At 36.6% G+C, this 17,327-nt stretch overlaps 1 protein-coding gene across 1 annotated transcript in view; it reads left to right on the forward strand.

The window, feature by feature from the left end:
* Window positions 1-17,327, forward strand: part of LOC119914603 (ephrin type-A receptor 5) — an 83,387-nt gene that overhangs the window by 27,686 nt on the left and 38,374 nt on the right. The gene's annotated exons all lie outside the window — the stretch shown is intronic.

The following is a 17,327-nucleotide window of genomic DNA, read 5'->3' on the forward strand; positions in this document are numbered from 1 at the left end:
CATCACAAGTCAGATATTTTCAACCCTGTACCTTCTGCAGCGTGTCTTTTACTTTTTTATCATTTGAGTTAAACAGTATTCAGAAACCCTTACAAATGTAGAAGTTCTGTCATCCCTGAGTTGCTCAAGAGACAGAGCAGCATGGTGAATGAGACCGCAAAAATCTGCAAGTGGCAGGAAGCCTTTTCATCTCCTGAAATATGAATTGACTGGATTTATTGCAGAAAGAGTCGCCATTCATCTTTTTAGATCCTGTTCAACTGGAAGCTGCTACTGGCTTCTTTCACTACACTCTCTCGCTCCTCCTGCATCTTTCTCCCCAGCCCCTCTCCATCACCGCATCATCTCAACTTGGTGATGCTGTCATGACAACTAAAGTGCTTCCTGAGTGCTTGTTGGGTAAACTGACTTTCCCAGAAGTGCTTCTTCCCTTTTACCTTTCCCCCTGCTAAAGTGCACACACATTCACATGTTTTGTTCTACACTTGTGAGGAGCCTAATTGACATTGACAGTACGTCACCTAGCCTCTAGCTCCAGTCACAACCAACGTAACTGTGTGCCTAGCTCCATTTGCGCTGACCTTAACCTAAACCTAATTCTAACCAAACCCCTAAAGCCAAGTCTAAACCCTCACATGCCTTTTTGAAGAAATGTGGGCCAGGCACAATGTCCTCACAAAGATATAAGAGCACACAGACACACAAATTCCTGCAGTTGGTGAAATATTAATAAAACCCTTCATTCAGCAGAGCCAGCTTTATTCCATGAAAGCCTGCTCGTATTCAGAGTCTGAGTCAGAGGTGGCTTGTGGGACTGGTTAAACTGGTATTTATGGACTGATGTCTGATGCATGTGGATCAGGTGGTGAGGTTCCCAAATGACACAGTTTACAAAAGAATTACAGTTTCACAGCAATTACATATTGCTGAAAACAGTTGTAAAATATATTGGCTATACATTTCTAATGCAGTTGATCACTGGAAAAACAATTGGTGATACAAAACCTGCAAATTCTGGCTGATAAAAACATACATCAAAACAACCTTTCCTGGTTTATGTAATTAAAGTACATAGAATGACATATGTATATTATTAGCATGCATCTGGTAAAAGTAAGTTAGGACACTCACTTTGTGTCTGGACACAGAAACGAGCACACAGAAGTATGTGCTGCATACTTGTGGCTAAATAGGTCAAAATAATATTATTCAATTCACAACCAATTCCATCCACGTGCATTTCACATGTATGTCTAACCTGACAGCTCTCCACCTTTTTGCTGAGATCACGTGTCTCAGGAGTATTGTAATGGCACTAAGACCCTGACCCTTGTGCACCTAAGCTGTTTGTGTTTGCAGTTGTTGGTTCATTGCTGGGGAAAATTGTTTTCAGTGTCAGCTAAATGCTGAAATAGGTAAAATAATACCAGGACCCAAGACAATGACCATTCATATCATGGATTCTGTCTCGGTTTCAGAATCGTTACACCCCTAGTAGTCTAGTGTCATTACTTTCCATCACATCTGGTCAGCATATCTTGACACTTGATTTATCATTATGTATTGCTAATGTTATCTCCCCCATTAGACTTTCACTGGGAGAATAAATGAGTTTATGTTTGAAAGCTGTTGTGACCTGCTTGACCTTTTGGTTTCTGATTGTGAGAATAAACGGGTGCTGAACAATGACCTCCTTTGCCATCCAACAGACAGGAAAACCCCATTGACTTGATTGTATATTATTATGGTATTATCATCTGGCATTGTTTGTGTTCACACACAGGCATACACAAATATGAACATGCATCGGCACGTACACATGCAGAGACATGCAAACAAACACAGTAATACAATAATAATTTCTGAAGGTATGACACCCTTATTCATGCACACACACAAATAGGCACACACACACTGTGTTTATGTTCCGTGGGCCAGTAGCTCACTTTGAGACAAATACAGGAACAGGATATTTACTGTGTTTCCTTGCCTGGTTTATTAGTTCACAATACTATCTGGTAACTTAGGCATTGTATTGAGCTTCAGCCCATTTTTGTGTCTCGTCTGTCAAAGTTTACTTTAATGTCAATCCTGCTGTATCTGTGTACTGTTGGAAGAGTGACAGGAAAGATGGAAATATAAGTGGATGTCACTGGCAACGTATAGTGTGAGCCATTTGTCTTTTTGTTCTCATATTGTCTGACTGCAAATGGAACATAACTACAGTAAGAATAGTTAATTATGAGTACAATTTAGCACTTTCCTCGGGTATGTCCATGTTATTCTACTTTACACTTCTACTCTACACTTAATGTCTCATTGTACCTTTAAACCACATTAATTATTATATAATAAACATGGTTTATAATAATATTATATAACTATAGTTGCACTTAATCTGCAGAGGCAGTATTTCCATGCACAACCAAGCTTATAATGTGGTGCATTACCATTTGTTTACTACTACCATACAGAACATGTTATTGCATAAGTACTAGGGCAGTAATACAGTATATACTTATTTAACAATGAATTCATGATAAGTACTTTTGATTTTGAATACATTTTGGTGGAAATGCTTCTGGGCATTCAAAGCATGAATTTAATTTGCAATGGAATATTTTTAAATTGTGGTATTGCTACTTATTTATGTGAAAGGTTTCAAGTTCTTTGTCCCTGCAGACCTTTTCTTTTTTTAGATTCTACAACTTAAAGCAGTTGACACATCAGTTGGCCAAACTAACGAGGTATTGACAGTAGCCATGTCCTCAGAATATTTGTGAATATTGACCCTTGATCCTCTGATTTTTATTTATTTCTGCTATCTCAATATTTTTGTTTTACAAATGTATTTTAAAATGTGGACCCATACTGTATCTAAGCCCATAGAAATGAATTTAAATCCAACATTCTGTTGATACACAGTTGGGGTCTTTAACTTTAAGTTCTTAAAGTCTCTCTCTGTCCTCCTTAATCGCTTACTCCCTCTAATCTCACCAAATGACAGCCAGTCATATAAATCAACATGTTTACAATGAAATGTTTCCAATTAAAGAGGACGCTCGTTAAGAAGCATCAACGGACACCGCTGGATCCTTAATTGCCTGGGATGCCAGTGTGTGCTGCATATTAATTACGTATTAACCTCACACACTCAGGCACACACACACAAATGCATACAGGCACATTAGTGTGTATTGCATATTAATTACCTATTACCCTTTGTGCTGTGCATTAAGAGCTGCATGGCATCAGAAAGACAGCTTGCCCAAGGGCAACACACACACAAACACACACACACACACACACATACCACTAACACAGTCTATTCAGATTGCATTCACAATGAGGAATGAGCCACCTCAGTCAGCCAGCCATGACCATAACTAATCTCTGTGTGGGTGGGTGGGTTTGTGCAGATGAATAGATGTATGCGTGAGCGGGTGTGTTTACAACCTGATCCAAAGATCTAACGGTCTGTCTGTGCATCTGGAGATGTTTCATTGTAGGACATCTAACAAGATAACGGAGGGATGATTAAATTAAATGAAAAAAATAGTCACTAAAAAAAATATAAATTTATTTTAAATTTTCACAAAAAAAAGATTATTATTGGTATTATTAGATTTGTAATCAATAAGTAAAACTGGGTGGGCTTGAAAGCTCAGCTGTCATTTTAAAGACTGGACATATGCACTTTATTTGAGAGAGATTATTATTTCAGATTTTACTAAAAATACAAACAAATATTGGTAGGATTGGTGATTTAGAATGTAGCATTTGAACACTAATGAAGCACAAACTCATGAACAAAAGCACTGGACATAATGGTGGCTGTAGATGAACACTTGGCATGGTTAAATTATACAAATAATTGTCAAAACTTGTTTAACTTTGTTTTTTTCTGTTTTATGCACAAAAATCATTTTCTTCAAATCACTGTATGTGCATGGTACTGATCATGTTGTAAGGGTATGTAGGTCTGTAGTTTAGAGTAAAAATGTTTATTTCTCTAAGGTAATAGTGTTCACTGTTTAAATGTGCAGTGATCCAGTTGCCGTTTACTATAAATGACATTTAGTCAACTTGCATGTTTTTTCACTCAGTTCTGACAGCTACACCGTGGACATTAAGGCTTCCCTTCAGCTGTGTTCTGCTTTTTGATTCCACACTTAACATACATGTTCTTCACTCTCTATGGCATTATAATCACTTTATCCCAGTTTTAGCGTTCTGCTGGCTGCCCTGACCTTTATACCCCCTTTTGCCTATGTGTGGTAAATTCTTGGACGCACTATTAAGCGAAAACTGTCAAAAATGGAGCACAATATAAGTATGTAGTCATTAGCACTCATGTCGTCATGTCATGTCTAACAATACATGGTTTTAATCCATTCCCACACATGTTCTGCGTTCACTTTTCCTGTAGAGCATGGATAATCTATGTATCCTAACTGTAAATGAGCTTGAATTAATGATAAATACCTTAACATCTACACTGTTGGTGCTTATTAGTCAACTGGAATTGACTTTCATTAAAGTGGCAGGCAATGGATTTTTTTTTCACACCAATTTGCACATTTTAATTGCAAATGTTTATATGATTCTCATAATCGTTTGCAACTTCCAGGGGAAAGAAATGCATTATTTTAATTTAATCAAAACACATCATGTAATCACCATTATCGGTCCATGCAAATGTACAGTATATCTGGCTGGCTGTCTATCTTTTTATCTATTTATCAGTATCATTTCAGCAAGCAAATGCTTGCTGTATTTATTTATTTATTTTTTATATACAGTAAATGTCAGCGTTTGCTATTCCATTTACGCCTTGTAACTCTTTCCCTACAAATATCAAGGATAATATAGTGAAAATTATCTGATAAATAAATAAAAACTCTACGCTCAAAACTCATAACTTGATCAACAGGAAATCCAAGTAAGGACCATTATAGTACCACACTGTGCCCACAGCATACTGTTTGATTGACAGGTGATCTTTGGGGAGTGCAGCACAGGCACACCAGGAGGTGAGAGCTTGACACCAAAAATAGAAAAATAAATAAATAAAATCAGTTACTCTGGCTTAATATCTGAACATACCATCTCAAATTTTATAAACTCCATAATTTTGATGATTTTTCTCTACTCCCCTTCACTCTACTTCACATGTGTGCCTGTGTGTCTGTGAAATGAGCTGCCACCCCATTTTTTATTGATTTGGCCATGGGGGTTTGGAGGATGAAGTCAAGGAGAGCTATACACCAGGCTATGGCAATAAATCTGTGTGCAACCATAAATGTGTGTGTGGCAAAGGGCTGAAGCAGACAAAGGATCAGGTGTGTCCTACTGCCCTGAATGCTGCATTCCTTTACACACTCTCTCTCTCTCTCTCTCTCTCTCTCTCTCTCTCTCTCTCTCTCTCTCTCTCTCTCTCTCTCTCTCATATTCATTTTCATTTTGTAATTAAGTGACAGTCAATAATTCCTGCATTTATTCCTTTAACAACACAAAATACAATAAATGTATGGTTGGCAAAAAATAAAGACATATCATACAAACATATTTTCACATGAATAAAATAAACCCTATAGGCATACATTATTGTCTGTGCTCTGTTGAGCATGAATTATCATTAGATGTATTACTATCTGCTCGTTCAAAACTAGGCCAGCTTCATGAATGCCTCAAAAGCAATGTCTTGAGCCTCAACTCATAATTAGGGTATGCTTGGCATCCTACATGCCGAACACATTTTTATGAAAGGTTTCCTGCATGTGTGTGCACTCCAGGATACTGAGTGATTTGTCTCATTGCTGTACAACCCTCAGAAAATGGTGGTTCTCAGAATGCAGTTTCTCATCTGGTGTCCTTACAATGCCACAAAGACAAAGTTGTGTGTGTGTGTGTGTGTGTGCGTGCGTGAAGCAGAGGTGAGACACATAGTGATCCAGGGCAGAGGGAGAATTTTTCAGGCCTAATGTTCCATGACAACGGACCAAGGTTCCGTCAAGGGGAATCAGAGCCACTGCCGCCTGAAACGCACATACACAACACACACACACACACACACACACACACACACACACACACACATACACGCGTACCTATCCAACAGTGCACCGTCGGAGTAAACTGCCAAGTGTGGACCTGTGTTTCCAGTCCTTTTGAAGTAAAATAAATATAATACAAAATTTACTTTTACTGTCTTTTAACATAATATTACTGCAAATTTGCTTTTTTTGGCTTTTTAAAGAAATTGCCAAGAGGGGACTTAGATCCTTAAACGATAGCTACCTATCCAAGAGGGGACCTCCATTGTTATGCAGTGGAACTGTCTGTGCTCATTCTCACCTAATGAGTGTTTTTACCTTCAAAGACTTTCTTTGTTTCTTTCAAAAATGGATAATTTAACTTTAATGTGAGCGATGTGTAAACATTTCACCGTGATCCAAACTTTAATCACTTTAACTGAAAATAAATAAACTTTAAACTTTAATTCAGAAGTAACTTTGCTGCATGCATTGATATCAAGCACTACAGTATTACCAACAAAAATTACTTGATCTAGGTTTCAAATACCGTTTAAATAATAATAAAATATCTTATTACACTAGTGCACTTATTTTAACTTTCTCTTAGGGGAATTCATATTCTTCTGTGTGGGATGGTCATTTTTATGACCTGTGTGGAATGGTGATGTATGCATTTTAAAGAGTTACTTTGTATTTGCTCTTAATAACTGAATCTTAGACTGGTTTTGAATCACACATCCACTACACTCTGTTAAGGCTATTTGGATATCTTTAGGGGCTAAAGTCATTTATGAATATAATGAGGTCAGACAACAGATAATGAGTTATCCTTTTTCTAATAAGGATAATTTGACATTCAAACTATAGCATGTATGACAAACGAAAGCAAAAACAATAATACTTAAAATATAATCTCAACTAAGCAGTCTGTTGACACATGATTTGATAATATGCTTTTGAAACAAAACTTAAAGGCTCAGCAATAGTAGATTTCCTAACTAGTATTAAGCTTCAGACTGTAAGATAAAAGGCTACCCAAATAAATTGATGTCCTGATGGGTTTTCATCAGGAATGCATGGTATTTTCATGTTTGCATTAGGCCTACAGAAAAAAGGTCCACACTTGTATGGCATTTAATGACATGAATCCACTGTTGGTTGCTACATAACACACATGTCCCCTCTTAGATAGTATGGAGCAACAGTCACACTCCAACATCCAGCATCAATAATTATTCCGCATGATTTGTTATGTTTTGTAATGAAATATAAAGTCTCAGCTTTAATGGATGGCTTAAACATTTTCACTCTTGACACTGTATTATAATGAAGGGCTGCCCACAAGTTTAGGGAGTCATAAGTAAAACTTTACCAACTTAAACCTTCAAGAGCCTGAAGTTTGATCCTCCACCTGAGAAGCTGCTGTCCTTTGCTAAGAAATGTGTAACCCACATTACCCATGAGAAAAAGACTATTACCGATGACATGACATCCAGAGGCAAAGTCGATCCCTTGTTGAAGTGTGGAATGAAAATGCTGGTTTAGTTACAGACTTGCAAGCTTCGATGTACCTGTGTACTTTATGGACAAGCCCTAATATAAAGGGCTACCCAAATTAATTCATGAAGCATTAATGTCCTGATGAGTTTTCATCAGGAATGCATAATATTTACTGGTCCGCATTGCCTACAGAAAAAAAGGTCCACACTTGTATGGCATTAAATGACAGGAGTCCACTGTTGGTTGCTACATAACGACACATGTCCCCTCTTAGATAGTATGGAGCAACAGTCACACTCCAACATCATTAAATATTCCTCAAGCATGATTTGTTATTATTGTTTTGTAATGAAATATGATGTCTCAGCTTTAGTTGATGGCTTAACCATTTTCAATCTTGACACTGCATCAAAATGAAGGGCTGCCCACAAGTCAGGAGAGTCATAAGTACTTTAAGATAAATAAATAAAAAGTAGGAACAACATGGTCAGCAGCAAGATACTTTGTATTAATTTTTTATTAATTGCTAAAAACATATTTATTAAGTTTTACTAGACCTTTGAAATGGTTTAGCCCCCAAATCTTCCAAATATGATATTGACCAATTAGGACATGATTTTAATCAATTTTACAATGTACTTGTTTCTTTAATCTATATTTATAGGTGTGCATTTTGTTTGTTGATTTGCATTACAGAAATGTCCACTGTTGGCTGGTATATAATGACACAAGTTCCCTCTTAGATAGCATGAATCGACACTCACACTGCAACATGGATGAGTAAAAAAGAAATGTATGATTCTTAAAAGAAAATTATAATGTAACCTAAATAGAATCTTTAGTTATACTTGTAAATAAGGTCTATTGTTATGTAACAAGTAATAGTTTCCAAATAACTCTCAATTAAGTCTTTTCCAACTCATAATATGTTCTTCATTCAAAAGTATTGCTCATAACTAGTTCACTGGTATTTGACGCTTATTGACCCACACACATTCCCTATTCTGAACTTGCCTCCTTTCTCCAAACAAAACATTAAAGCAAAAAACTTTACCAACTTAAAAATTCAAGAGCCTGAAGTTTGATCCTCCACCTGAGAAGCTGCTGTCCTTTGCTAAGAAATGTGTAACCCACATTACCCATGACAAAAAGACTATTACCGATGACACATTAAATGACAGGAATCCACTGTTGCTACATAGGGCACATGTCCCCTCTTAGATCCTATGGAGCAACAGTCACACTCCAACATCATTAAATATTCCTCAAGCATGATAAATAAATTTAAATTAGGAAGTAAATGGTCAGCAGGAAGATTCTTAATGTTCTTTTTTTATTTGCTAAAAACAGATTTATTATGAACTTTCACCAGCCCTTTGAAAGGATTTAGCCCCCCAATTTTCCCAGTATATTGACCAATTATGACAATCACAGGATTTCAATCAATTTTACAATGTACATGTATCTTTAATCTATATGTAACGGAATGCATTTTGTTTGTTGTTTTGCATTACAAAAATGTCCACTGTTGGCTGGTACATAATGACACAAGTTCCCTCTTAGATAGCATGGATTGACACTCACACTCCAGCATGAATAAATAAAAAAGAAATTGATAATTTCTAAGAGAAACTTATAATTTAAACTAAATATAATCTGTAGTTACTTGGGGTTTGAAGAGACACTAAGTTTACAAGACTAGGCGAGACACAATATTGGGTGCAAGTGTGAAATGTTAAGTAGTTCAAGTTCAAAGGCCTAACGATCATCATTGGTCGCAAGAAACCCTCCCCCACACTGCAGACAATCAGACACAGATTCTCACTGCAGACAATCAGACACACGTTCACACCCCTCACCTGCTCCAGGTCACCTCTCAGAGACAGCACTCACACTTTCTCCAGGATTTTGTATTTAGCTTAACTCTGCATTGGATGCTAATTCATAACACAGTTTCCTACAACCACAAAAAGAAAACGGTAGAAATATATGTAGACATATGTTTAGTAAAAGTGCCCAAACACCCAATTCTAATAAAAATCTGATGATGGTACAGCCAAAGAGAGAAAATAAATACAGGAGAGAGGAGATGCATGCTAATAAGCCACAGGTTTGATTAGAACTGGGCCACTGCAGTAAGAACTCATTTGTGTATGGTGCACATGCTCCTGAAGACACACGCTCATAAACTGAAAGTTTCTTGCTCTCTTCTCTCTTAACTTTGACCCTCAATTTACTGTATACTGCACTATAATGGCCACTCTACATTTTGGGTTTCAACAATACGCTTAAAAGAAATGTATGCCAGTTTGTATAGCATATTTACAATATTGGTAAGCCTGAGAGAAGTTCTCACCACTGTTAAATTATAGTATCCCTGACACAAGTGGCATGTAACACAAAATAAATTAAACACTCAATAAACACAATTAAGGCAAATAAAACAGAAGCCTTTTAACTACATAGCCTAAATACCTATGGTAGAAGCACAAAAAGCAAGGACAAATGACCAAATAATAAAAATCTGAGCAAGATAATAAGGCATTATGTTGGTTCTGAGACAGGCTGTAGGTAACTCCACCACTACACTTAATGTACGTAGAAGTTTAAATTCATCAGAAGAGAGTGACCTAGAATTTGAATGACTATGAATGCCTGGTTGACATTCATTGTAAGCCTTACATATTAAATGATTCCCACTGCTTGTAAACCTTTTCAGTGACTTTAAGCATTGTTGATCATGTGTCAGACCAATCAGAGAGACCATCAGTCTTCCTTCTTTTGAGATAGATTTCCATCCAAATACACTATATGGACAAAGGTGCTACCCCTGTCCTAATAAATTTGGTAGGGGCTGTGTTTTCATGGGTTGTTAAGGGAAATCTTGCCTATGGATTTAGAATGGGATGTCATAAAAGTAATGCGTAGGTGTTGCTGTATTTTTGTCCATACTAGTGTAATAAATTAACTCCATATTATACACAATCGCTTTAAAATTAATTTGGTGATATTTTAAAAGTTATTCAACCCCATTATTTGGGGGGTGTACTAAATCGCACATATGTATGGTTATTATACTAATTCTTAGTAGATGTTTTCTGGTATAAAACACCTTATTTAGCTACTTTTTGTGAGTAGCTTGTAACATAGGGTACAATTTTCAACAAAAGTGGAGTATTGTACATCCGCTCTTTACAGTTTCAAAATATCTCCCACAAGACTCCAGAGAAGTTGCATTACTAAAGGCCAAGTCACTGGTTTGCGATCTTGACGCCCTAACGACCATCGTCAGCAACAAGAAACCATCCCCCACGCTGCACACAATGGAGAACAATGACTGAAACTTCACAACCCTCACCCAAGATGACTTCTCAGAGACAGCTCTCAACATTTCAACCTTAAAACATTTGTGAATCACATAGGCTCTAGTCACTTAAATGTAGAGGATTCTTTTAAATCTACATCATTAACTGAAGACATGTGTAACTCTTTCTAAAAAATCCACAACAATACCTTCAAGCAGTATGTCTGACATGTCTACCACAGTAAACAAAAGTAAATCAAACCTATATCTAATTGCCAGAGAACATTTGCATTACTATGCCAGCAGTAGTTAGCATTTGATGTCTTATCCTAAGAACCAATCACTGTCCAGATAGCTAGTCAGGATTGTGTATATATATTCTGGGCTCCTCAGAGAAGGTGCATGGCAGTCTTTGGTGTCTTGTGGAAGTGTTGACAAGTATGCAGTTTTTTGAAGGAGAAAACCAACTTTAAAATTTCTTTACTATTCTTACTAATCGTTTACCAGTCATCCATTTATCTGTCTATCTTAACGGTATGTAGACATATTTCACCTGTGTTGTTCTTTTGAAAAACTTTTTCATCTTTCCATCCTGAAGACCAAAGCGAGAGGTAAGTTGAACATTTTTACCAATACCCCTTGTATGTTTTCATCAAGGCTGTTTGTAACTAAACTATCAAATTTAAATATAAACATATACATATATATATATATATATATATATATATATATATAGTATTGTATAACATAGTATATTCTGACTGTATCAGATTGTACAGATAGTTTGTTATTGTATATTGATTGCTTAGTGTGTAAATATTTTTACACCTATGTAGAATGTTACCTGTATATTGTATATAGGGTTATATAGTATGAATATTATTTATACTAATACATAGAATTTTAACTGATTCTACTTTTATTGTATTTTATTCCTTACATTCCTATATACATATATGTACACAGAAAAAGTACTGATAGCTTATATTGTTTTACAAAGTCACCCAAGTTATCATGCTGTTCTTCTCATTGTATAAACAATAATCTTAAATTAACTTGTTATAAGTCAAGACACCATATGATGTATATATTGTAAAACATTTCACTGGAAAATGAGAACCAGAAGGGTTTTTCCTAAAAAGGAAGCCTTGCAACTTCACTGCATCTGAGAAAGAAAAAGCCAAATTTCAGAAAGGATTCATCTACAAGGAGAAAGGTATTAGATCAGAACATAAGATTCTCTATTCAATACTGTATTTAACTACAACTTTCTTGGTTGCTAATGAATTATAAGGAAATGGAGCATTGTTAAGTGTGTGCATAGTATTATACACTATATATAGTTATATGTTGCCATGTAAGGTGCAACCTGAAAATGGTTTAAAGGCATAGCTTGATTTTGTGTTCAGATATGAGAACAATATTGATCTTGTCATTCAACTCTCAGCAAGTCAGTCAAGCTAAGCAGGCAACAATTAAAATAAGAAATACCCACTGCCATCATACATAGTGTACAATTTTGTGTGTATTATATAAATGTAGATACAAATCCAAACCCTTAGGGTGACATTGCATAAGATCCCATCGAGTGTTAGAATGCTGAGATAGTGTTGGTCGTTCATGGAATTTGATGACAGACAGACTGACAGATAATTCATTTATTCAGTATAAAAATCACCACCAAAAACACTGAGCCAGGAGAATTCTTGCAGGAATATATTTGAAGACACATCACTGACTCCAAAGAAGGGGCCCGGTTCTGAGAGTACTCCTTGTTATGGTACTAAAGAAGTCCTCAACGATTACACAGTGGCATTAAAGTACTATAAAACAAATGTCTGGGTTTGATAACAAACCGATTCTCTATTCCCTCAACAGCCCAGGACCTCCACATCCAGCATCTTCACCACCAAGATTGTCTGAGACCAGCCAGCCGGACAGCTGCTGCAAGAATCGTTTAGCATCCTCAAATAATTTCTGCACAAACTGTCAGGAACCATCTCAGGGAATCTCATCTGCATGCTCGTCATCCTCTTTGGGGTCTCGACCTGACTGCAGTTTGCCATCATAACCGACTTGAGTGGGCAAATGCTCACATACGATGGCGTCTGGCACTTTGGAGAGGTGTTCTCTTCATGGATGAATCCCAGTTTTCACTGTGCAGAGCAGATGACGTGTGTATGGCTTCGTGTGGGTGAGCGGTTTGTTGATGTCCTAGTTGTGGATCGAGTGGCCCATGGTGGCGGTGGGGTTATGGTATGGGCAGGCGTGTTTCACGGACAACAAACACAGGTGCATTTTATTGATGGCATTTTGAATGCATAGAGATACCATGACGAGATCCAGAGGCCCATTGTTGTGCCATTCATCCACAACCATCACCTCATGTTGCAGCATGATAATGCACGGCCCTATGTTGCAAGGATTACAATTCCTGGAAGCTGAAAACATCCCATTTCTTGCATGGCCAGCATACTCACCGGAGGAATTGGGGCAAAAACAAAAGTGTTGCGTTTATAATTTTGTTCAGTGTAAGAACACAGAAGAGGGTGGGCACATGAGGAACTTTCAGTTTAGGAGTTTGTGTGTGTCTTAGCTTAAAAGCACATTCAATAAAGTTTGCTTCAACATAGTTCTGTATATTTTGTACTGTTTTCTATTTGTGGTTGAACAACTTGTGTTATGAATAGCCATCCAACGTTGTGATGGTTCTGAGATGATCTATAGGTAACTCATCACTATTTCAATGGCTATTAAAATCACTAACACACATTTAAACTGTACATGCTAAAGAAAGAAGTTGAAAATACTGAGATGTAAAAATCTATAAAGACAAATACCTGCCAAATATCAGTGTGAACTTAATGCAGCACTGGTTGTGTGTTCTCCAGTTGATGCAAACTCTAAGTTCCATTGTTACGATGCTGCACCATTTGACAGCCCTCAAATATGCTTCTCTATTCGCCAACAAATGTTTAACCCCACATTTCAAAAAGCTACAATGAGAACATTGCTGGTGACACTTTTCTAAAAAACAAAAACAACAACACTACAGCTTATATATTTGGTTTAGATTATAATTTTCGAATTGTCCATTTTGCTTATTTCATATTATTTGTAAAGTGTGTCTGAATGTCTCTGTGGACCTTTCTCTAAGGCTAAGAACAAATGTACTGCCGAAGCATTTTAGAAAGATTTTCAATTTTTCAGAGACAGGCTTCATTTAGCCCCTTAATTACCACATCATAAAACCTAAACACGCACATATGAACTTGTTCATTTGTAGCTAAACTAACCTTTTCAACATTTCACACTTTAGTTTCGACATGATGTGATTTCAACTGTACAAAAGTAGCTCATCTCGGCCACACCTACTGACTACCAGTTATGCACAGCGTTCTAACTTTTTCAGCTGTATTCTAAAACTAACATAGCTATCCTTATTAGCTAGGCTCCTTACATGCTTGCTGATAACTTTTTTGAAGGTGGGTCTCCGACATTGACAACATTGTGTTGGATAGATTTGTGCAGTGGTGTTTAGGGAAACTAACTATTCAATTGACAGACAGGTCTGTTGTCAATGTGTTTGCGAGCAACAACTTCCTAAATATAGATTTAGGACACATACAAACACTGGTCATGATAATTAACAGCATTAAATCCATTGATTAAAAATTAAGAGATCTTGCAGCTGACCTTTGTATTCATTTTGTTTTTACTTTCACTTTTTTTGTGCTTTTAAAATACTCATTCTGCTGTCTACTGGGTAGTCTATCATTTTAGTAGTCTGAAGCTTGAAACAATTTAGGAATTTCACTAAAACTCAGCCTTTGTATTTTGTTGAAAATAACTTCAATAAAAACTCAGGCTTTATATTTTCTTACAATAACAGATTATACTAAATAAAGACACTCTGTAATTAGTTTCTTCTCATAAGTATGATTAAATTTGCTTATTTATTTTTTTCTCACAAGTTGGAGTGTGATTATCGCTCCATGCTATCTAAGAGGGAACTTGTGTCATCATGTACAAGAGAACAGTGGACTCCTGTCGTTCCACACAGTACAAGTGTGGTCCCTTTTTCTGTAATTCAAATCAATAAATAAAATGCATTTCTGTAAGTGTAGACTAAGCACATAGATATGATGACAAAATGTATTGACATTCAGTGGTTGTGAAAACTGGTCAGTTTGGTGTTTTAGGACTGAACAAGTTTAAAGCTGTAGTCAAAGTCTGATGTGAAATACTTTTTAACAATTAATTAAAACTGAATAGAAAGTATCTTACCTCTAATCATTTAATTAATAATTCAACTCTGGTTGTTTTTCTATTTTTGTTCCTTTTTTTGGAATCTACAATTCATTTTACTCTCCAGGCCTTCAGTGTAGCCCTTTATTTTGATACATGTTGATCTTAAAACACAAGACATCCACTAAACTCAGCCTTTATATTTTGTTTTAAAAGAATGTATAGAAAATAAAGAGACTATTTAGTTAGTTTATTTTGTCTCAAAAGTATGATTAAATTTGCTTATTTATTATTTTCACACAAGTTGGAGTGTGATTATCGCTCCATGCTATCTAAGAGGGAACTTGTGTCATCATCTACAAGCGAACAGTGGACTCCTGTCGTTCCACACAGTACAAGTGTGGTCCCTTTTTCTGTAATTCAAATCAATAAATGAAATGCATATCTTTAAGTGTAGACTAAGCACACAAATATAATGGGGGGAAAAAAGTATTGATGTCCAGTGCTTGTGAAATCTGGTCAGGTTAGTATTTTGCGACTGAACAAGTTAAATCTCTAGATAACAAATGTCAAATATTTTTTATTAATTCATTCATTTTTATAATGAATTAAAACCATAAAAGTATCTTTATACTGACCATTTTATTTATAATTCTACCCTGGCTGTTTTTCTATTTTTGTTCCCTTATTTAGAATCTAAAATTCTCCAGGCCTTCAGTGTAGCCCTGTATTTTAATACATGTTGATCTTAAAACACAAGACATCGACTAAAACTCAGCCTGTATATTTTGTTAGAAAAAATTAAGAAATTGTGTTTCAAGAGACAGCTTTCTTTACTGAGTAGCTTGTATAATAGCCCCTCTACAGTCTGATAGACTCCCTGGGGCTGCAAGCCATTCACTCTATAGGGGAGTGTTAAGAACGACGTGTGTGAATGAGTCGTTAAAATCTTTGCTTGATCCACTAGAGGCACTGCTGAGTATGGACTTAAACACTCACACACCTGCAGGTCCCCTCTTGACAATAGTTTAAAAAATTTACCAGATGGTTTTAGACATGATTTTAGCATGATTTAAAGCATGTCCAACAGGGGACCTAAAAATGTCCCCTGTTCACTTTTTAGTCCCCTCTTAGTGGGTGTGTAACGACGTCGAGGTCCACTGTTAGATAGGTTGGTAAGTGCACACACACACACACACACACACACACACTCACAAATCTTTCCCCCCACTACTCCTCCTTTGTCTCATCCTGTCTCTCCCCAATCCCCCTCGTAAACTTGGCTTTCTTTCTCCTGTCCTCTCTTCCCATCAGATTTCCTTTTACCTTACCATATTTTTCCCTTTCCAATTCTTTAACCTCCTGTCCTCTTACTTAAACTTTAATTATGTAGTTCTTAATCACAGTTACACACTGAATAGGCTTCACGACAGCCACAGCGGGTTAAAACAACAGCTCCTAACCTTTGAGACCTTAGAGGACACACACAGATAAAACAGCTCCTCCCTTTTCTCCTGTCCCTGCACCCCTTGCCTCTCCTCAACAATAAATGAAACAGAAAATTGTCATTGACTACAAAATATCTACAGACATAGTAATCTATGGAACTCTGCTTAGCAAAAGTCCAATATCCCATTACTATTTCATTCCCTATTGCATGTGTCTATTCGTTTCTGTCTGTGTGCGACAGCAAAATCGGGGAAAAAATGATGGCGTGATAAGTCAGTGATTGGTTGACTTGGGGGTGCAGCCTTGGCAACGGAGGTTGTTGATGTATTCTTGCGTGTTAACATTCTGTGTGTGTCACCCTGCTGTCTACCTGCCCCACTTAGATCAGCCATCTGAGTGTGTGTTTGTGTGGGAGGAAGAGAGATTATGTTTGTATGTTTCTGTCCCTGTTGTATTTGTTTATATATGTTTCACATATGGGGCTGGGTGGGTACAGTATTGTGCAGTGTAATGCAAAGAGAAAATTCCTATTCAAATGCTGGTCACAAATTACTGAATTGAAGACTGACTGAGAATAAGAAGGGAAGCCCCACAATAGGAAAAAAAAGCGTATTTGGTTAAGATAAGGAAATAAGACGAAGAGAGCAGGGTTGCACGAGTTGGATAAAAGAAATAATCCCTGGGAGGAATATAAGAAGAAATCAGACTTCTAAAGGAACAGAATAATACAATTTTGACAACAAAAACTAGGTGACAAATGCTTCTTTTAATTTCAACTCTGCAACTAC

Source organism: Micropterus salmoides, unplaced genomic scaffold (genome assembly GCF_014851395.1).
Source record: "Micropterus salmoides isolate LMB-PRFRI ecotype aquatic unplaced genomic scaffold, ASM1485139v1 Ms_hic_scaffold_20, whole genome shotgun sequence".
Lineage (NCBI taxonomy): Eukaryota > Metazoa > Chordata > Actinopteri > Centrarchiformes > Centrarchidae > Micropterus > Micropterus salmoides.